The sequence below is a fragment of the Phyllobates terribilis genome, unplaced genomic scaffold (genome assembly GCF_046119375.1).
Source record: "Phyllobates terribilis strain yellow unplaced genomic scaffold, ASM4611937v1 Scaffold_13__5_contigs__length_258822181, whole genome shotgun sequence".
Lineage (NCBI taxonomy): Eukaryota > Metazoa > Chordata > Amphibia > Anura > Dendrobatidae > Phyllobates > Phyllobates terribilis.
In genome coordinates, this window is record NW_027362773.1 from 47,148,961 (window position 1) to 47,172,768 (window position 23,808).

A 23,808-nucleotide genomic window follows, 5' to 3' on the forward strand; every position below is an offset into this window, starting at 1 on the left:
AAGACCAAGCCATTTTCCCCGTCGCCACCATTTTCTCACTGCTGCAGCTGCGTGTTAGACGGCACCGCTGTTGCTGTGTGCGCTATACCTTGTTAATTTCAAGCCAATTTTCGCACAAATATACAGATAGCTTGGGAGTAGGGAATAGTTGTGATTGCAGTCCTTTTAAGGACTAGGTTACAGCATTTCCTACGACTTTTATCAGGGAGGTCTGTGCTCTTAAATAGATAGAATGTGGGAGTAAAGACTAATTGTAATTGGAGTCCTTTTCAGGACTAGGTTACATCAGTTCCTATCAGTTTTTGCCAGGCAGGTCTGTGCCAGTGCTGTGCAAGTTTTTTTCACAGCATTTGGCTGAATCTAGCAAAGCTAATCCTTTTTGGCCTATTGCAGAGTGTGTTAGTCAGTGGAGTAGCCTATCTGTGTTGCAAGATATACCACCTGTGTATAGAATACCAATTTTTTTACTGCACCTAGTGAAGTAAAATCTTTTGGGCATAGCATCATTCTATTAGTCCATCTATACTGACCTCCATCAGGTTGCAAATTGAATATATTTTTTTCTGCATCTAGCTCTGAAAAAATATTGGGCTTCTAGCTGTGTGTGGGACTTGTTGTATTAGTCCATCTATACTGACCTCCATCAGGTTGCAAACTGAATATATTTTTTTCTGCATCTACCTCTGAAAAAATATTGGGCTTCTAGCTGTGTGTGGGACTTGTTCTATTAATCCATCTATACAGACCTCCATCAGGTTGCAAACTGAATATATTTTTTTCTGCATCTACCTCTGAAAAAATATTGGGCTTTTAGCTGTGTGTGGGACTTGTTGTATTAGTCCATCTATACTGACCTCTATCAGGTTGCAAACTGAATATATTTTTTATTGCATCTACCTCTGAAAAAATATTGGGCTTCTAGCTGTGTGTGGGACTTGTTCTATTAATCCATCTGTACAGACCTCCATCAGGTTGCAAACTGAATATATTTTTTTCTGCATCTACCTCTGAAAAAATATTGGGCTTCTAGCTGTGTGTGGGACTTGTTCTATTAATCCATCTATACAGTCCTCCATCAGATTGCAAACTGAATATATTTTTTTCTGCATCTACCTCTGAAAAAATATTGGGCTTCTAGCTGTGTGTGGGACTTTCTCTATTAGTCCATCTATACTGACCTCCATCAGGTTGCAAACTGAATATAATTTTTTTCTGCATCTAGCTCTGAAAAAATATTTGGCCTTCTAGCAGTGTGTGGGACTTTCTCTATTAGTCCATCTATACTGACCTCCATCAGGTTGCAAATTAAAAATAATTTTTATCTGCATCTACAGTACCTCTGAAAAAATATTTGGGCTTCTAGCTGTGTGTGGGACTTGTTTTATTAGTCCATCTATACTGAGCTCCATCAGGTTGCAAATTGAATATAATTTTTATCTGCATCTAGCTCTGAAAAAATATTTGGCCTTCTAGCAGTGTGTGGGACTTTCTCTATTAGTCCATCTATACTGACCTCCATCAGGTTGCAAATTGAATATAATTTTTATCTGCATCTAGCTCTGAAAAAATATTTGGCCTTCTAGCAGTGTGTGGGACTTTCTCTATTAGTCCATCTATACTGACCTCCATCAGGTTGCAAATTAAAAATAATTTTTATCTGCATCTACAGTACCTCTGAAAAAATATTTGGGCTTCTAGCTGTGTGTGGGACTTGTTCTATTAGTCCATCGATACTGACCTCCATCAGGTTGCAAATTAAAAATAATTTTTATCTGCATCTAGCTCTGAAAAAATATTTGGCCTTCTAGCAGTGTGTGGGACTTTCTCTATTAGTCCATCTATAGAATCATAGAATCATAGAATCATAGAATCATAGAATGGTAGAGTTGGAAGGGACCTCCTGGGTCATCTGGTCCAACCCCCTGCTCAAAGCAGGATTCACTAGATCATCTCAGACAGATGTCTGTCCAGCCTCTGTTTGAAGACGTCCATTGAAGGGGAACTCACCACCTCTCGTGGCAGCCTGTTCCACTCATTAATCACCCTAACTGTCAAAAAGTTTTTTCTAATATCTAATCTGTGTCTCCTCCCATTTAGATTCATCCCATTGCTTCTAGTCTTTCCTTGTGCAAATGAGAATAAAGATGATCCTTCTACAATGTGACAGCCCTTGACATATTTGTAGACAGCTATTAAGTCTCCTCTCAGTCTTCTTTTTTGCAAGCTAAACATTCCCAAATCCTGCAACCGTTCCTCATAGGACATGGTTTGCAGACCAGTCACCATTCTGGTCGCTCTTCTCTGAACTTGCTCCAGTTTGTCGATGTCTTTTTTAAAATGTGGTGCCCAAAACTGTACACAGTATTCCAGATGAGGTCTGACCAAAGAGGAGTAAAGACCGATAATGACTTCACGTGATCTAGACTGTATGCTTCTGTTAATACATCCCAGAATTGTATTTGCCTTTTTTGCTGCTGCATCACACTGTTGACTCATGTTCAGTCTATGATCTATTAGTATACCTAAGTCTTTTTCACATGTACTGTTGCTTAGCTCTATTCCTCCCATTCTGTATATGCTTTTTTCATTTTTATTGCCCAGATGTAGTACTTTGCATTTTTCCCGGTTAAAAACCATTCTGTTGGTTGCTGCCCACTGCTCCAGTTTATTTAGGTCTTTTTGAATCCTCTCTCTCTCTTCTCTAGTATTAGCTATCCCTCCTAGCTTTGTGTCATCAGCAAATTTAATCAGTTTACCCTCAATTCCTTCATCTAAATCATTGATAAAGATGTTGAACAATACAGGTCCCAGGACGGAGCCCTGTGGTACCCCACTTGAGACATTCATCCAGCTGGATGTGAAGCCATTTACAACCACCCTTTGAGTCCGATCACTAAGCCAGTTATGAATCCACCTAACACTTGCCTGGTCCATTGCATACTTGGTCATTTTTTCAATAAGGATGATGTGAGATACTTTGTCAAATGCTTTGCTGAAGTCAAGATATACTATATCTACAGCATTTCCCTGATCCACCCAGTCAGTGATTCTGTCATAGAAGGAAATTAAGTTAGTCTGACATGACTTGTTAGTTACAAACCCATGCTGACTCTGGTTAATCACTTCATTCTTATCCATGTACTTACATACATGTTGTTTAATAATTTGTTCAAAGATCTTTCCTGGTATAGAAGTCAGACTCACCGGCCTATAGTTCCCTGGGTCCACCTTCTTCCCCTTTTTGAAGATAGGAACAACATTTGCTCTTCTCCAGTCTTCTGGGACTTCTCCTGTTCTCCAAGAATTTTCAAAGATTATGGAGAGTGGTTCTAAAATTTCTTCTACAATCTCCTTCAGTACTCTGGGGTGTAATTCATCTGGACCTGGAGACTTGAACTCATTTATGTTAGCTAAATATTCCCTCACAATCTTTCTGTTTACTGATAACTTGGATTCCTCTATTCCTTTAAAAGGACAGTGAAGATCAGTTGATGTTACATTTTCTTTCTGAGAGAAAACAGATGCAAAATAGGAATTAAAAAGTTCGGCCTTCTCAACATCCTCTCTTACCATTTCTCCATTTTCATCCTGTAAAAATCCTATAGCATCTTTGACTTTTCTTTTACTTTTGACATACCCCCAAAATCCTTTTTTATTGCTTTTAACATCTCTTGCAAGCCTTAATTCATTGTCAGCTTTAGCTAACCTGATACGTGCCCTGCAGGATCTGCAGACTGCATTATAATCTTCTTTAGATATGCATCCCTCTTTCCATTTAATAAACATTTCTTTCTTTCTTTTTAGCATGTGTTTAAGTTCTGTGTTCATCCATCCTGGTTTCCTTAAATGCTTCCCATTCTTCCTATCTATTCTGACCTCCATCAGGTTGCAAATTAAAAATAATTTTTATCTGCATCTACCTCTAAAAAAATATTTGGGCTTCTAGCTGTGTGTGGGACTTGTTCTATTAATCCATCTATACAGACCTCCATCAGATTGCAAACTGAATATAATTTTTTTCTGCATCTAGCTCTGAAAAAATATTTGGCCTTCTAGCAGTGTGTGGGACTTGTTCTATTAGTCCACCTATACTGACCTCCATCAGGCTGCAAATTCAAAATAATTTTTTGTCTGCATCTAGCTCTGAAAAAATATTTGGCCTTCTAGCAGTGTGTGGGACTTTCTCTATTAGTCCATCTATACTGACCTCCATCAGGTTGCAAACTGAATATATTTTTTTTCTGCATCTACCTCTGAAAAAATATTGGGCTTGTAGCTGTGTGTGGGACTTGTTCTATTAATCCATCTATACAGACCTCCATCAGGTTGCAAACTGAATAAAAAAATTTTCTGCATCTACCTCTGAAAAAATATTGGGCTTCTAGCTGTGTGTGGGACTTGTTCTATTAATCCATCTGTACAGACCTCCATCAGGTTGCAAATTGAATATAATTTTTTTCTGCATCTAACCCAGCCAATAGTTTTGGCCTAATACCACAGTTTGGCCACTCAGCTCTGCTCGGTTCCCATCCATTGTTTTTTTGTGCAAACAACTCCAGAGTTGTGAATTAGTTAACCACCAAAATGAGTGGAAAAAGGCCTGCTGCTGGTGGAAAGGGGAATAGGCATGTTGGGAAGGGGAAAAAAGGTTGTGTCCGAGGGGTAGGTGTTAAAGCAACAGTAACTTCTGCAGAAGAAAGACCATCTTCCAGCCAAACTAAAATGTCTACTTCTTTTAGCGGACAATGTGATAAGATCCCTTTCTTACGGCCACGCCAATCGCTACAAATTCCAGATGAGGCACAAAAACAGCAGGTGCTTCAACGGATATCAAGTGCTCCTTTAAGTGGGCTCTCCTCCACATCAACTTCAACATCACAAATACTCCAGTCCTCAAAGGTGTCACCCCAATCGCACTTGCTTCCTCACAGCTCCCAAATCTCCAGCTGCCCATCTGAGTATGAGGTAGAACAGATGGTTGAGTCTGCAGAGCTGTTTACTCATACTATAGCCTGGGAATCAGAGGTCGACTCCAGCGCTTCTGTGAATCCAGACGAGGAAATGATCTGCACTGATGCCCAGAATCTTTATGAGTCGGATCCAGGACCAGACGCAGAAGGTTCTGACCATAATGTAGACCCTCATTCCCAAACTGTAACTCCTGTTGGTGGAGACAATGAGGAAGACGATGATAAGACTCAAATACCTGATTGGAGCGACAACTTTAGTTTTTTGTCACAGCAGGAACAGGTTGGCTCTGAGGACGACGGGTGTGATAACGCACAGGGTGATGATGATGAGGTTGGAGATCCCACTTACTGTCAACCCACAGTCAGCCAAGAGATGAGGTCAGCAGAGGAGGTGGAGGAAGATGCTAGTGACGACGAGGTCAGGTTGCGCCTTCCTGGACAGAGACGTAGTACTGGAAGCACGTCAACAACTGCATCCTCAAACACAACTCTGCCTCTCACCACAAGTCGTGGTGGCTCTTCAGGTCGCATGGGTGCTAAGCCTTGCATAGCCTGGGCATTTTTTCAGATCGATAAAGATGACCCAACTCGTGTTATCTGTAACATTTGTCAGCAAAAGCTAAGTAGAGGCCAAAAAATACATAGTTTGAGTACTTCATGCATGAACCGGCACATGGACATGAAGCATAAGTTGCAGTGGGAAGCTCAGTGTGCTACAATGCGGCCTAGCCGGCCGGGCCAACCACCGTCTGCCATATCTTGTGCATCCGCGGCCTCTTCATCCTCTGTGACTGGGGGGACAGCAGTCACACCTGTTTTGGGGCGCAGACCTGCCACCTCTTTACCCGCAACAGCCAGCGTGATTGGCAGGTCATCATTTTCTTTGGAGGTGGTAACACCAGCTGGTGTTGAGCGCTGTCCGACATCGATAGCACCACCTTTGGATCAAGGCAACCTAACATGTCCGCCTGCATCTTACTCACAGACCGGCAGTTTGCCGGGGACACCCTTATCAACCCCGTCTAAGCACAATAGCCAGCCCTCGGTCCCTCAGATGTGGACAAGTAAAAGACCATTTCCTCCTAGCCATGAGAAAGCTAAGAGGTTGAATTTCACCATCTGCAAGCTCTTGGCTACAGAAATGCTGCCTTTCCGCCTGGTGGACACACAGGATTTTCGAGACCTTATGACCGTCGCAGTGCCCCAGTACCAGATGCCCAGTCGGCACTACTTCTCAAAGAAAGGTGTGCCTGCGCTCCACCAGCATGTCGCACACAACATCACCGCTTCTTTGAGAAACTCTGTGTGTGACAGGGTGCATTTCACCAAAGACACTTGGACGAGTAGGCATGGACAGGGGCATTACATGTCGCTGACTGGGCACTGGGTAACTATGGTGACAGCAGGACAAGGGGCTGCTGTCCAAGTCTTGCCGTCCCCACGAGTTGTGCGTCAATCCTCTTTATGTCAAAGTTCCTCCACTGCTTCTGCCTCCTCAACCTCCTCTCGGTCTTCCACCTGCACCCAAAGCCTGTCTGGTCATGCCACAAGCTTTCTAACTGCACAGAAGGGATCCTGCACACCTCCTTACTATGCTGGCAGTAGGGCTCAACGTCATCAGGCGGTTTTTACATTGAAATGTCTGGGAAATGTGAGTCACACAGCTGAGGAGTTGTGGTCAGCTCTGGAGAACCAATTTCATGAATGGTTGTCTCCACTGGACCTGAAACCAGGGAAGGCCGTGTGCGACAATGCTGCAAACCTGGGTGCGGCCCTTCACCGGGGCAATGTCACACACGTGCCTTGTATGGCTCACGTGTTGAACCTGGTTGTCCAGCAATTTTTAGCCCACTATCCCAGACTAGATGGCCTTCTGCAGAGGGCACAGTCGCTGTGTGCTCACTTCCGCCGTTCGCATCCCGCAGCTCAGCGACTTACATCTCTACAGATGTCGTTGGGCCTGCCACTTCACCGGCTAAAATGCGATGTGCCTACCCGGTGGAATTCAACTCTGCACATGTTGCAGCGACTGTGGCAGCACCGACAAGCCCTGGTGCAATACGTTCTGACGTATAGCCTGGGCCAACGAGATTCAGAGGTGGGGCAAATCACGCTGGAGGAATGGTCTCAGATCAGGGACCTATGCACCCTTCTGCACAGTTTTGAAATGGCGACGAAGATGTTTAGTGCTGACGATGCCATTATCAGCATGACTATTCCGGTGATTTACATGCTGGAGCACATGTTAAACAGAATTCGGAGTCAGGTGGTGGCACAAGAGGAGGTGGAGGAAGTAGAGGAGGAGGAGTTGTATGCGGAAGGGCTAACATCTGCAAGGTCCAGACGGTCGGCAGCACCAAGGCGGCAGGCATGTGAGGGTGGGGGAGATGGTTTTACCATTGCGCATGGTAGCAGCCAAACTAGTGAGGAAGGTGCAGGAGCCCAGGAAGAAGTGGAGGACGAACTGATGGAAGACTCATCAGATGAGGGAGACCTTGATCACATTTCTGTTGTGCGAGGTTGGGGGGAGAGGACAGAGGAAGGAAGCATGATTGTTACCTCGCCACCAACACAACAGGGACTTGGTGCTCCTGGATGCGCAACACACATGAGTGCCTTCTTGCTGCACTACCTGCAACATGACCCTCGAATTGTGAGAATTAGAAATAATCCTGACTACTGGGTTGCCACACTGTTAGATCCCCGGTACAAAAGTAAATTTGCAGAAATTATTCCTGCCATAGAAAGGGATGCACGCATGCAGGAGTATCAGCAGAGACTGTTGCAGAATCTTACATGTGCTTTTCCACAAAATACCAGTGGTGCACGTAGTGAATCTCATAGTTCCAACTTGCCAACCGTGGGACCGTCAAGTGTTCAGCACTCAAACCGTAACAGAACCACAGTATCTGCTGGTAACATCAATTTTGCGGAATCATTTCACCACTTTTTTAGCCCATCCTTTGCAAGGCCACAGGAGACAAGAAGTCTGACACATAGTCAACGACTAGAGACGATGGTACAGGAGTATCTCCAAGTAAACATTGAAGCCACGACTGTGTCACTGGACCCTTGCTCTTTTTGGGCTTCCAATCTGGATAAATGGCCGGAGCTAGCCACTTACGCCTTGGAGATCTTGTCATGCCCCGCAGCCAGCGTTCTGTCTGAACGTGTGTTCAGCGCTGCTGGTGGTGTGCTGACAGATAAGCGCACGCGGCTCTCCACTGATAATGTAGACAGACTCACGTTCATAAAGATGAACAAATCATGGATCCGAAACGACTTTTCTACCCCTGTGTCATCCTGGGGAGAGTAAAAGCTTGATGATTGGTTAAAATCACCCTACCAACCGTTTTAAGCTTTCAAATTACTAATCATGTTTATCTGTATCTTGGCTGGAAAATTATTTGGGCTTTGTAGCAGTGTGCAGCACTGATCCTATTAGGCCATCTATACTAAAGCTTCACCAGATTTAAAATTAATAATAATTTTTAGCTGCATCTAGCCCGGAAAATAATTTTGGGGCTCCGAGATGCGCAAGACACATAAGTGCCTTCTTGCTGCACTACCTGCAGCATGACCCTCATATTGTCAGAATTCGAAGTAATCATGACTACTGGGTTGCCACACTCTTAGATCCCCCAAACTTTTCGATCAACCTTTTCATTTTAATAAAGACCAAAAAAATGGTCATTTTTGAAATTATAAGCATTAGCAGGTTGTTAGAAACTGAAATCAAACAGTTTTCAACTCAAAACATTATTCTAGGTGATGTTACATTTTCACATAGGACCCCTTGTTCGAAAGGAGCTTCTGAACTCTCTCGTCCATTGAATTTGTCAGGTTTTGGATGGTTTCTGCTTCAATTGTTTTGCATGAGGACAGAATACCCTCCCAGAGCTGTTGCTTAGATGTGAACTGCCTCCCGCCATCATAGACACTCCTTTTAATGATGCTCCAAAGGTTCTGAATGGGGTACAGGTCAGGGGAGCATGGGGGTCACACCATAAGTTTGTCCCCTTTTATGCCCATATCAGCCAGAGATGCAGATGTTTTATGTGCAGCATGAGATGGTGCATTATCATGCAGAAAAATGATCTTGCTGTGAAATACACGGTTCTTCTTCTTGAACCATGGCAGGAAGTGCTGTTTGAGAAAATCCACATACATTATGGAGTTCATCTTTAGCGCCTTCAGGGATCCTAAAGGGGCCGACAATCTCTCTCCCCATGATTCCAGCCCAAAACATTACTCCACCTCCTCCTTGTTGGCGCTGTAGCCGTGTTTGTGTGGGGTGTCCATCAACCAGCCATCCTCCACTCCATCCATCAGGACCATCGAGCGCTGCACGGCACTCATCCGTGAACAAAACAGTTTTGAAATCAGTCTTCATGTAATGTTTGGCCCACTGGAGCCGTTTCTGCTTGTGTGAAGTGGATAGAGGAGGTCGACAGGATGGCGTATGCACAGCTGCAAACCTCTGAAGGACCCTGCATCTTGTTGTTCGGGGGACGTTGGAGGCACAAGCAGCTTCAAAAACTTGTCTGCTGCTATGACAAGGCTTTTTTGCCGCTGCTCTTTCAACCTGACGTAATTGCCTGTAGGAAAGAGTCCTCAATTTGCCCTTATCAGCACGCACACGTGTGTACTGTGAATCAGCTACATACTTCTTGATTGCCAAGACACTTCATCCTGATGATCGCACAATGTTGATTGTAGTCATGCCTTGACCTAAACACTCCACAATTTGTTGCTTCTCAGCAGCCGACACATCCTTTTTCTTTCCCATTTTGGCAGAAAATGTAGGCTGCTTAATAATGTGAGACAGCCTTCTTAAGTAGTCTTGCCTTTCATTGGACACACCTGCCAAACTAAATAGCACAGGTGTCTGCAATTGCTTACAGTGATATAAAGAGCCCTGACACACATCACCATCAATGAGTTTAACTGACAAACAAACAAATTCTTCCCTTATCACTCCTAAACACTTTTTGCATAATAATTTGGAACGCAGTGTACATGTGCTTTTCCACAAAACACCAGTGGTTCACGTAGTGAATCTTACAGTTCTAACTTGCCAACAGTGGTCTGTATGGAGTTGTTCAATAAAGGGCCCAAAATTAAGATAACATAGATGGGAGAGGTCTCTATGAATAGGAATTCCTAAGTATTTGATACCCTGTGAGGGCCAGGCAAAGGGAAAGTTGGACTGGATGGAATCCTATATGGATTTGGAGAGGGAGACATCGAGGGCCTCAGACTTCGCTGCATTGATTTTAAAATTTGACCATGTAACAAAGTGATCTATTTCAGCCATAACAGCATGGATGGATATATGTGATTGAGTGATATATACTAGGACATCATCAGCAAATAGAGAGCACTTGTACTCGGTGCCTCCCACCTCAATCCACCTAATATTGGGTTATGGCGAATTGATGAGAGCAGGTGCTCCGTCACTAGGATGTATAAGAGAGGGGACAGAGGACATCCCTGCCTTGTCCCATTGGTGATTGTGAAAGGTGATGAAAATGTTCTGATGCACCCCCTGGGCCTTGGGACACCCGGAGCCGGACCTTTTTTGGTGGATGCTGGTGGTTGTAGTCTTCGTGGCGGCGACCCGGTTCCGTGGCTCAGGGTGGTCAAATCAGTGGCGGAACTATTTATGTGGTTTTGATGTTTAAATGTCCGACTACGCCACCCGTGGATTGCGGTCAGAGTGAACCGCCGCTGCAGGGCAGACCGCTGAGGCTGGTGTTGTGGGTGCAGCAGAGCATAGCATAACTCCTCACGGGAGGAGTATAGCCTCAGGGCAGTGTATGCGGAGGATGGGGGTGATGGTGCAGGGCAGCAGCAGTAACGACACGGAGTCAGTGATGCAGTCCAGGACCTTTACTCACAGTTCTTATTATCCAGACCACGTCTGCAGGTAACGGCTGCCCACGTCGTACTGTGCTCACCAGGTGAGGGGCTCAGACAACTCCCAGATAACTTTGGAGCGCTTCACAGGACCCCCTTTGTGTGTCCTTTGTCTGGCCTTTCTTACCAACCCTTCTGTCCGGCTGCCTCGGGCCTCCTCTTGGTAAACTTGGCGCCAGTTTCCCTGACCCTATGTGGTGCCTTCCTAGCGGGTGTAGCGAGGGGCTGCGCCACATAAAATGTCACAGCCTCCGGTTTCTAGCTGAGGGTCGTTTCCTGCCTCCACTAGTTTCGGGGACCGGTCTCCCCCTTTGGCCTGACCCCTCCACGCAGGTGGATTCGGGCGTGCGGTGGCGACTCGCCCGTCCGCACCCCTGGGATCCCTTCATTCCTCGTTCCTGGAGCCTTCTCCGCTCCTCTTCCTTCCTTCTCCCTCTTCCAGGCCTGGGCCTCTGTTACTAGGCCCGCCTCCGGAGCAGAGCTCATGCAGAGCCCCTGCTCCCTGCCACTTCTGCTCAGACTTCTCTGCACTGAGCTAAGATGGTGCCCACCTTTTATACTCCCTTCTCAATGCACCCAGGAACTGCTTCCTCCCTGCTCCTGCACTACAGGGTTCCCCTTCCTCAGTGTTCCCTCCCCCCACTCCAGCCAGGGACAGGGACTGTCGTGCCCATCTCAGAGGCATATTGGTCGCCCTGCCCCACGGCAATGTGGTGTAATGCATGAAGGTGTCGGGTCCTGATCCACACTCCATCCTTACCTGAGAGTGAGATATCACACCTCTGGGTGAGGTGCAATACCTCTGTAGCAACCGAGCCCTCAGGGTGCTACAGTTCCATTTATCTTCAGCCTAGGTGACGTATTGTGATACAGGGTCATGATTTTGGCTATAAAAGGGTCCCCTAGACCCCTACCCCAAGCTTTTTAAGAGAATCATATATGGCGTGCCAGGAGACTCTATGGAATGCTTTCTCAGCATCCAACGAGAGTATCTAATTACAAATTATTAACTGCATCTAGCCCAGGAAATACTTTGTGCCTAGTAGCAGTGTCTGCTAGTCAGCGGATTATCCCGGCTGTTAAGCAAGCTACACCACCTGTAGTTTAGACACTTAATTTTTTCAAAGGAAATGCTTCGGGACCATGGGATACTCAGTGAAGAGCATCAGGAGGCACCCCAAGGCATAGGGGCTGGGACTGGCAGTAGGATGCCTTGCGGTGGACAGCCGAGCTCGATCCTTATAAAAGCTCTTTAACTGCAGCAGCTTTAGTGGACGCTACTGCAGCTGGAATTACGCAGCTGCTGGCATGAGACTTGCCCTCCAATAGATCCTTGTAAATGGATTTAAAGTGTATTCATTCAAAGTAGAGAGACAATTTAAATTAAAAAGCTTAGAGCTGCCTCCACCACAGGGGGGCTCGCTCGACCCACCAGCGGACAGGCACCAGTATTGGGAGAGGGGGGCTGGCCATCAGGGTTCACCGCGGCTCTGGCACAAACCCGGCGACACGGAGGTGGCACGGGCAGGAGCGGACTGGCCGTGTCGGCTTCTCACTTTTTGGATTTTAGAAGGGCATGACATGCCTATATCTGTGTCTCCCCCTCCTTTTACTCCTCCACCTCTTTTATTTTCGCATGACTATATGTACTTGTCACTTTTCCATGTGTTAGTTATGTCTTCTGAGCAGTTTGTCAGCTTTTGGACACCTTTGAAGGTGTTTTCTATGTGTTTCTATGTGTTTTTGTTTGCCTGCCATTGGTTTTAACGGTGTTCGAAGGTGTTCGACGAACAGTTCGACGAACAGTTCGGCGAACACACGGGTGTTCGATGAACCGAACCGAACTCGAACACTACGGGGGCGGCTCAACACTAATTATAAGCATTAGCAGGTTGTTAGAAACTGAAATCAAACAGTTTTCAACTCAAAACTTTATTCTAGGTGATGTTACATTTTCACATAGGACCCCTTGTTCGAAAGGAGCTTCTGAATTCTCTCGTCCATTGAATTTGTAAGGTTTTGGATGGTTTCTGCTTCAATTGTTTTGCATGAGGACAGAATACCCTCCCAGAGCTGTTGCTTAGATGTGAACTGCCTCCCGCCATCATAGACACTCCTTTTAATGATGCTCCAAAGGTTCTGAATGGGGTAGAGGTCAGGGGAGCATGGGGGTCACACCATAAGTTTGTCCCCTTTTATGCCCATATCAGCCAGAGATGCAGATGTTTTATGTGCAGCATGAGATGGTGCATTATCATGCAAAAAAATGATCTTGCTGTGAAATACACGGTTCTTCTTCTTGAACCATGGCAGGAAGTGCTGTTTGAGAAAATCCACATACATTATGGAGTTCATCTTTAGCGCCTTCAAGGATCCTAAAGGGGCCGACAATCTCTCTCCCCATGATTCCAGCCCAAAACATTACTCCACCTCCTCCTTGTTGGCGCTGTAGCCGTGTTTGCGTGGGGTGTCCATCAACCAGCCATCCTCCACTCCATCCATCTGGACCATCGAGCGCTGCACGGCACTCATCCGTGAACAAAACAGTTTTGAAATCAGTCTTCATGTAATGTTTGGCCCACTGGAGCCGTTTCTGCTTGTGTGAAGTGGATAGAGGAGGTCGACAGGATGGCGTATGCACAGCTGCAAACCTCTGAAGGACCCTGCATCTTGTTGTTCGGGGGACGTTGGAGGCACCAGCAGCTTCAAAAACTTGTCTGCTGCTATGTCAAGGCTTTTTTGCCGCTGCTCTTTCAACCTGACGTAATTGCCTGTAGGAAAGAGTCCTCAATTTGCCCTTATCAGCACGCACACGTGTGTACTGTGAATCAGCTACATACTTCTTGATTGCCAAGACACTTCATCCTGATCATCGCACAATGTTGATTGTAGTCATGCCTTGACCTAAACACTCCACAATTTGTTGCTTCTCAGCAGCCGACACATCCTTTTTCTTTCCCATTTTGGCAGAAAATGTAGGCTGCTTAATAATGTGAGACAGCCTTCTTAAGTAGTCTTGCCTTTCATTGGACACACCTGCCAAACTAATTAGCACAGGTGTCTGCAATTGCTTACAGTGATATAAAGAGCCCTGACACACATCACCATCAATGAGTTTAACTGACAAACAAACAAATTCTTCCCTTATCACTCCTAAACACTTTTTGCATAATAATTTGGAACACAGTGTACATGTGCTTTTCCACAAAACACCAGTGGTTCATGTAGTGAATCTTACAGTTCTATCTTGCCAACCGTGGTCTGTATGGAGTTGTTCAATAAAGGGCCCAAAATTAAGATAACATAGATGGGAGAGGTCTCTATGAATAGGAATTCCTAAGTATTTGATACCCTGTGAGGGCCAGGCAAAGGGAAAGTTGGACTGGATGGAATCCTATATGGATTTGGGGAGGGAGACATCGAGGGCCTCAGACTTCGCTGCATTGATTTTAAAATTTGACCATGTAACAAAGTGATCTATTTCAGCCATAACAGCATGGATGGATATATGTGATTGAGTGATATATACTAGGACATCATCAGCAAATAGAGAGCACTTGTACTCGGTGCCTCCCACCTCAATCCACCTAATATTGGGTTATGGCGAATTGATGAGAGCAGGTGCTCCGTCACTAGGATGTATAAGAGAGGGGACAGAGGACATCCCTGCCTTGTCCCATTGGTGATTGTGAAAGGTGATGAAAATGTTCTGATGCACCCCCTGGGCCTTGGGACACCCGGAGCCGGACCTTTTTGGTGGATGCTGGTGGTTGTAGTCTTCGTGGCGGCGACCCGGCTCCGTGGCTCAGGGTGGTCAAATCAGTGGCGGAACTATTTATGTGGTTTTGATGTTTAAATGTCCGACTACGCCACCCGTGGATTGCGGTCAGAGTGAACCGCCGCTGCAGGGCAGACCGCTGAGGCTGGTGTTGTGGGTGCAGCAGAGCGTAGCATAACTCCCCACGGGAGGAGTATAGCCTCAGGGCAGTGTATGCGGAGGATGGGGGTGATGGTGCAGGGCAGCAGCAGTAACGACACGGAGTCAGTGATGCAGTCCAGGGCCTTTACTCACAGTTCTTATTATCCAGACCACGTCTGCAGGTAACGGCTGCCCACGTCGTACTGTGCTCACCAGGTGAGGGGCTCAGACAACTCCCAGATAACTTTGGAGCGCTTCACAGGACCCCCTTTGTGTGTCCTTTGTCTGGCCTTTCTTACCAACCCTTCTGTCCGGCTGCCTCGGGCCTCCTCTTGGTAAACTTGGCGCCAGTTTCCCTGACCCTATGTGGTGCCTTCCTAGCGGGTGTAGCGAGGGGCTGCGCCACATAAAATGTCACAGCCTCCGGTTTCTAGCTGAGGGTCGTTTCCTGCCTCCACTAGTTTCGGGGACCGGTCTCCCCCTTTGGCCTGACCCCTCCACGCAGGTGGATTCGGGCGTGCGGTGGCGACTCGCCCGTCCGCACCCCTGGGATCCCTTCATTCCTTGTTCCTGGAGCCTTCTCCGCTCCTCTTCCTTCCTTCTCCCTCTTCCAGGCCTGGGCCTCTGTTACTAGGCCCGCCTCCGGAGCAGAGCTCATGCAGAGCCCCTGCTCCCTGCCACTTCTGCTCAGACTTTTCTGCACTGAACTAAGATGGTGCCCACCTTTTATACTCCCTTCTCAATGCACCCAGGAACTGCTTCCTCCCTGCTCCTGCACTACAGGGTTCCCCTTCCTCAGTGTTCCCTCCCCCCACTCCAGCCAGGGACAGGGACTGTCGTGTCCATCTCAGGGGCATATTGGTCGCCCTGCCCCACGGCAATGTGGTGTAATGCATGCAGGTGTCGGGTCCTGATCCACACTACATCCTTACCTGAGAGTGAGATATCACACCTCTGGGTGAGGTGCAATACCTCTGTAGCAACCGAGCCCTCAGGGTGCTACAGTTCCATTTATCTTCAGCCTAGGTGACATATTGCGATACAGGGACGTGATTTTGGCTATAAAAGGGTCCCCTAGACCCCTACCCCAAGCTTTTTAAGAGAATCATATATGGCGTGCCAGGAGACTCTATGGAATGCTTTCTCAGCATCCAACGAGAGTATCTAATTACAAATTTTTAACTGCATCTAGCCCAGGAAATACTTTGTGCCTAGTAGCAGTGTCTGCTAGTCAGCGGATTATCCCGGCTGTTAAGCAAGCTACACCACCTGTAGTTTGGACACTTAATTTTTTCAAAGGAAATGCTTCGGGACCACGGGATACTCAGTGAAGAGCATCAGGAGGCACCCCAAGGCATAGGGGCTGGGACTGGCAGTAGGATGCCTTGCGATGGACAGCCGAGCTCGATCCTTATAAAAGCTTTTTAACTGCAGCAGCTTTAGTGGATGCTACTGGAGCTGGAATTACGCGGCTGCTGGCATGAGGCTTGCCCTCCAATAGATCCTTGTAAATGGATTTAAAGTGTATTCATTCAAATTAGAGAGACAATTTAAATTAAAAAGCTTAGAGCTGCCTCCACCACAGGGGGGCTCGCTCGACCCACCAGCGGACAGGCACCAGTATTGGGAGAGGAGGGCTGGCCGTCAGGGTTCACCGCGGCTCTGGCACAAACCCGGCGACGCGGAGGTGGCACGGGCAGGAGCGGACTGAACGTGTCGGCTTCTCACTTTTTGGATTTTAGAAGGGCATGACATGCCTATATCTGTGTCTCCCCCTCCTTTTACTCCTCCACCTCTTTTCTTTTCGCATGACTATATGTACTTGTCACTTTTCCATGTGTTAGTTGTGTCTTCTGAGCAGTTTGTCAGCTTTTGGACACCTTTGAAGGTGTTTTCTATGTGTTTCTATGTGTTTTTGTTTGCCTGCTATTGCTTTTAACGGTGTTCAAAGGTGTTCGACGAACAGTTCGACGAACAGTTCGGCGAACACACGGGTGTTCGACGAACTGAACCGAAATCGAACACTACGGGGGTGGCTCAACACTAGTAATAATGTCTCACTGACTGGTAAGACACCAAAATGTCTGTTTAAAATAGTCTGGTGTAGGCCAGAGAAATAGAACTGTGGTTTTGCACTTCCACTGGTCAAATCTCTGTATTATCCTGCATTTGGCATTTTTTGCCATAAAAAAAAACTGTAATAGGGTCTTCCTGACTGGTCAGGCACCAATATATCTGTTTAAAAGAGTCTGGTATAGGACAGAGAAATTGAACTGTGGTTTTGCAGTTCCACAGGTCAAATCTCTGTATTATACTGCTTTTGGCATTTTTTGCCATAAAAAAAACTATAATAGTGTCACCTTGACTGGTCAGACACCAATATATCTCTTTAAAAGAGTCTGATGTAGGCCAGAGAATTAGAACTGTGGTTTTGCAGTTCCACGGGTCAAATCTCTGCATTATCCTGCTTTTTTCATTTTTTGCCATAAAAAAAAACTGTAATCGTGTCTCCCTGACTGGTCAGACACCAATATATCTGTTTAAAAGAGTCTGGTGTAGGCCAGAGAAATAGAACTGTGGTTTTGCAGTTCCACGGGTCAAATCTCTGTATTATCCTGCTTTTCGCTTTTTTTCCCTAAAAAAAACAGTAATAGTGTCTCCCTGACTGGTCAGACACCAATATATCTGTTTAAAAGAGTCTGGTGTAGGTCAGAGAAATAGAACTGTGGTTTTGCAGTTCCACGGGTCAAATCTCTGTATTATCCTGCTTTTGGCATTTTGTGCCATAAAAAAAAAACTGTAATAGTGTCTCCCTGACTGGTCAGACACCAATATATCTGTTTGAAAGAGTCTGGTGTAGGCCAGAGTAAAAGAACTGTGGTTTTTTAGTTCCACGGGTCAAATCTCCGTATTATCCTGCTTTTTTCATTTTTTGCCGTAACAAAAACTGTAATCATTTTTCCCTGACTGGTCAGACACCAATATATCTGTTTAAAAGAGTCTTGTGTAGGGCAGAGAAATTGAACTGTGGTTTTGCAGTTCCATGGGCCAAATCTCTGTATTATCCTCCTTTTGGCATTTTTTGCTGTAAAAAAACTGAAATAGTGTCTCCCTGACTGGTCAGACACCAATATATCTGTATAAAAGAGTTTGGTGTATGCCAGAGAAATAGAACTGTGGTTTTTCCAGTTCCACAGGTCAAATCTCTGTATTATCCTGCTTTTAGATTTTTTTTCGCTAAAAAAACAATATTAGTGTCTCCCTGACTGGTCAGACACCAATATATCTGTTTAAAAGAGTCTGGTGTAGGCCAGAGAAAAAGAACTGTGGTTTTGCAGTTCCACGAGTCAAATCCCTGAATTACACTGCTTTTGGCATTTTTGGCCGTAACAAAAACTGTAATCATTTCTCCCTGACTCTTCAGACACCAATATATCTGTTTAAAAGAGTCTGGTGTACGCCAGAGAAATAGAACTGTGGTTTTGCATTTCCATGGGTCAAATCTCTGTATTATCCTGCTTTTGCCATTTTTTGCTGTAAAAAAACTGTAATAGTGTTTCCTTGACTGGTCAGACACCAATATATCTGTTTAAAAGAGTCTGGTGTAGGCCAGAGAAATAGAACTGTTGTTTTGCAGCTCCACTGGTCAAATCCCTGAATTATACTGCTTTTGCCATTTTTTGCTGTAAAAAAAAACCTGTAATCGTGTCTCCCCGACTGGTCACACACCAATATATCTGTTTAAAAGAGTCTGGTGTAGGCCAGAGAAATAGAACTGTGGTTTTTCAGTTCCACAGGTTAAATCTCTGTATTATCCTGCTTTTGGCTTTTTTTCCATAAAAAAACAGTAATAGTGTCTCACTGACTAATTAGACACCAATATATCTGTTTAAAAGAGTTTGGTGTAGGCCAGAGAAATAGAACTGTGGTTTTGCAGTTCCACTGGTCAAATCTCTGTATTATCCTGCATTTGGCATTTTTTGCCATAAAAAAAAATTGTAATAGTGTCTTCCTGACTGGTCAGACACCAATGTATCTGTTTAAAAGAGTCTGGTGTAGGTCAGAGAAATTGAACTGAGGTTTTGCAGTTCCACGGGTCAAATCTCTGTATTATACTGCTTTTGGCATTTTTTGCCTTAAAAAAAACTATAATAGTGTCTCCGTGACTGGTCAGACACCAATATATCTGTTTAAAAGAGTCTGGTGTAGGCCAGAGAAATAGAACTGTGGTTTTGCATTTCCACGGGTCAAATCTCTGTATTATCCTGCTTTCAGCATTTCCTGCCATAAAATAAAACTGTAATCATATCTCCCTGACTGGTCAGACACAAATATATCTGTTTCAAAGAGTCTGGTGTAGGCCAGAGAAATAGAACTGTGGTTTTGCAGTTCCACGGGTCAAATATCTGTATTATCCTGCTTTTGGATTTTTTTTCGCCAAAAAAACAATATTAGTGTCTCCCTGACTGGTCACACACAAATATATCTGTTTATAAGAGTCTGGTGTAGGCCAGAGAAAAAGAAATGTGGTTTTGCAGTTCCACGGGTCAAATCCCTGTATTATCCTGCTTTTGGCATTTTTTAACGTAACAAAAACTGCAATCGTTTCTCCCTGACTCTTCAGACACCAATATATCTGTTTAAAAAAGTCTGGTGTAGGCCAGAGAAATAGAACTGAGGTTTTGCAGTTCCACGGGTCAAATCTCTGTATTATCCTGCTTTTCGCTTTTTTTCCCTAAAAACAACAGTAATAGTGTCTCCCTGACTGGTCAGACACCAATATATCTGTTTAAAAGAGTCTTGTGTAGGTCAGAGAAATAGAACTGTGGTTTTGCAGTTCCACGGGTCAAATCTCTGTATTATCCTGCTTTTGGCATTTTTTGCCATAAAAAAAAAACTGTAATAGTGTCTCCCTGACTGGTCAGACACCAATATATCTGTATAAAAGAGTTTGGTGTATGCCAGAGAAATAGAACTGTGGTTTTTCCAGTTCCACGGGTCAAATCTCTGTATTATCCTGCTTTTGGATTTTTTTTCGCTAAAAAAACAATATTAGTGTCTCCCTGACTGGTCAGACACCAATATATCTGTTTAAAAGAGTCTGGTGTAGGCCAAAGAAAAAGAACTGTGGTTTTGCAGTTCCACGAGTCAAATCCCAGTATTATCCTGCTATTGGCATTTTTTGCCGTAACAAAAACTGTAATCATTTCTCCCTGACTCTTCAGACACCAATATATCTGTTTAAAAGAGTCTGGTGTACGCCAGAGAAATAGAACTGTGGTTTTGCATTTCCATGGGTCAAATCTCTGTATTATCCTGCTTTTGGCATTTTTTCCTGTAAAAAAAACTGTAATAGTGTTTCCTTGACTGGTCAGACACCAATATATCTGTTTAAAAGAGTCTGGTGTAGGCCAGAGAAATAGAACTGTGGTTTTGCAGCTCCACGGGTCAAATCCCTGAATTATACTGCTTTTGGCATTTTTTGCTGTAAAAAAAAACCTGTAATCGTGTCTCCCTGACTGGTCAGGCACCAATATATCTGTTTAAAAGAGTCTGGTGTAGGCCAGAGAAACAGAACTGTGGTTTTTCAGTTCCACAGGTTAAATCTCTGTATTATCCTGCTTTTGGCTTTTTTTCCATAAAAAACAGTAATAGTGTCTCACTGACTAATTAGACACCAATATATCTGTTTAAAATAGTTTGGTGTAGGCCAGAGAAATAGAACTGTGGTTTGGCAGTTCCACGGGTCAAATCTCTGTATTATCCTGCTTTTGGCTTTTTTTCCCTAAAAAAACAGTAATAATGTCTCCCTGACTGGTAAGACATAAAAATATCTGTTTAAAAGAGTCTGGTGTAGGCCAGAGAAATAGAACTGTGGTTTTGCAGTTCCACTGGTCAAATCTCTGTATTATACTGCATTTGGCATTTTTTTGCCATGAAAAAAAATTGTAATAGTGTCTTCCTGACTGGTCAGACACCAATGTATCTTTTTAAAAGAGTCTGGTGTAGGCCGGAGACATTGAACTGTGGTTTTGCAGTTCCACGGGTCAAATCTCTGTATTATACTGCTTTTGGCATTTTTGCCTTAAAAAAACTAGAATAGTGTCTCCGTGACTGGTCAGACACCAATATATCTGTTTAAAAGAGTCTGGTGTAGGCCAGAGAAATAGAACTGTGGTTTTGCATTTCCACGGGTCAAATCTCTGTATTATCCTGCTTTCAGCATTTCCTGCCATAAAATAAAACTGTAATCATATCTCCCTGACTGGTCAGACACAAATATATCTGTCTCAAAGAGTCTGGTGTAGGCCAGAGAAATAGAACTGTGGTTTTGCAGTTCCACGGGTCAAATATCTGTATTATCCTGCTTTTGGATTTTTTTTCGCCAAAAAAACAATATTAGTGTCTCCCTGACTGGTCACACACAAATATATCTGTTTATAAGAGTCTGGTGTAGGCCAGAGAAAAAGAAATGTGGTTTTGCAGTTCCACGGGTCAAATCCCTGTATTATCCTGCTTTTGGCATTTTTTAACGTAACAAAAACTGCAATCGTTTCTCCCTGACTCTTCAGACACCAATATATCTGTTTAAAAAAGTCTGGTGTAGGCCAGAGAAATAGAACTGTGGTTTTGCAGTTCCACGGGTCAAATCTCTGTATTATCCTGCTTTTGGCTTTTTTCCCTAAAAAAACAGTAATAATGTCTACCTGACTGCTAAGACATTAAAATATCTGTTTAAAAGAGTCTGGTGTAGGCCAGAGAAATAGAACTGTGGTTTTGCAGTTCCACGGGTCAAATCTCTGTATTATCCTGCTTTTCGCTTTTTTTCCCTAAAAACAACAGTAATAGTGTCTCCCTGACTGGTCAGACACCAATATATCTGTTTAAAAGAGTCTTGTGTAGGTCAGAGAAATAGAACTGTGGTTTTGCAGTTCCACGGGTCAAATCTCTGTATTATCCTGCTTTTGGCATTTTTTTCCATAAAAAAAAAACTGTAATAGTGTCTCCCTGACTGGTCAGACACCAATATATCTGTATAAAAGAGTTTGGTGTATGCCAGAGAAATAGAACTGTGGTTTTTCCAGTTCCACGGGTCAAATATCTGTATTATCCTGCTTTTGGATTTTTTTTCGCCAAAAAAACAATATTAGTGTCTCCCTGACTGGTCACACACAAATATATCTGTTTATAAGAGTCTGGTGTAGGCCAGAGAAAAAGAAATGTGGTTTTGCAGTTCCACGGGTCAAATCCCTGTATTATCCTGCTTTTGGCATTTTTTAACGTAACAAAAACTGCAATCGTTTGTCGCTGACTCTTCAGACACCAATATATCTGATTAAAAGAGTCTGGTGCAGGCCAGAGAAATAGAACTGTGGTTTTGCATTTCCACGGGTCAAATCTCTGAATTATCCTGCTGTTGTCATTTTTTTCCATAAAATAAACTTTAATATTGTCTCCCTGACTTGCCAGACACCAATATATCTGTTTAAAAAAGTCTGGTGTAGGCCAGAGAAATAGAACTGTGGTTTTGCTTTTCCACGGGTCAAATCTCTGTATTATTCTGCTTTCAGCATTTCCTGCCATAAAATAAAACTGTAATCATATCTCCCTGACTGGTCAGACACAAATATATCTGTTTCAAAGAGTCTGGTGTAGGCCAAAGAAATAGAACTGTGGTTTTGCAGTTCCACGGGTCAAATATCTGTATTATCCTGCTTTTGGATTTTTTTTCGCCAAAAAAACAATATTAGTGTCTCCCTGACTGGTCACACACAAATATATCTGTTTATAAGAGTCTGGTGTAGGCCAGAGAAAAAGAAATGTGGTTTTGCAGTTCCACGGGTCAAATCCCTGTATTATCCTGCTTTTGGCATTTTTTAACGTAACAAAAACTGCAATCGTTTCTCCCTGACTCTTCAGACACCAATATATCTGATTAAAAGAGTCTGGTGCAGGCCAGAGAAATAGAACTGTGGTTTTGCATTTCCACGGGTCAAATCTCTGTATTATCCTGCTTTTGCCATTTTTTTCCCTAAAAAAAACTTTAATATTGTCTCCCTGACTTGCCAGACACCAATATATCTGTTTAAAAAAGTCTGGTGTAGGCCAGAGAAATAGAACTGAGGTTTTGCAGTTCCACTGGTCAAATCTCTGTATTATCCTGCATTTGGCATTTTTTGCCATAAAAATAAACTGTAAAAGTGTCTCCCTGACTGGTCAGACACCAATATATCTGTTTTAAAGATTCTAGTGTAGGCCAGAGAAATTGAACTGTGGTTTTGCAGTTCCATGGGTCAAATCTCTGTATTATCCTGCTTTTGGCATTTTTAGCTGTAAAAAAACCTGTAATCATGTCTCCCCGACCGGTCAGCCACCAATATATCTGTTTAAAAGAGTCTGGTGTAGGCTAGAGATATAGAACTGTGGTATTGCAGTTCCACGGGTCAAATCTCTGTATTATCCTGCTTTTGGCATTTTTTGCCTTAAAAAAAAACTGTAATAGTGTCTCCCTGACTGGTCAGACACCAATATATCTGATTAAAAGAGTTTGGTGTAGTCCAGAGAAATAGAACTGTGGTTTTGCAGTGCCACGGGTCAAATCTCTGTATTATCCTGCTTTTTGCACTTTTGCCAGAAAAAAAAACTGTAATAGTGTCTCCCTGACTAATTAGACACAAATATGTCTGTTAAAAAGAGTCTGGTGTAGGCAAGAGAAATAGAACTGTGGTTTTGCAGTTCCACGGGTCAAATCTCTGTATTATCCTGCTTTTGGCTTTTTTTCCCTAAAAAGACAGTAATAATGTCTCCCTGACTGGTAAGACACCAAAATATCTGTTTAAAATAGTCTGGTGTAAGCCAGAGAAAAAGAACTGTGGTTTTGCACTTCCACTGGTCAAATCTATGTATTATCCTGCATTTGGCATTTTTTGCCATAAAAAAAAACTGTAATAGTGTCTTCCAGACTGGTCAGACACCAATATATCTGTTTAAAAGTGTCCG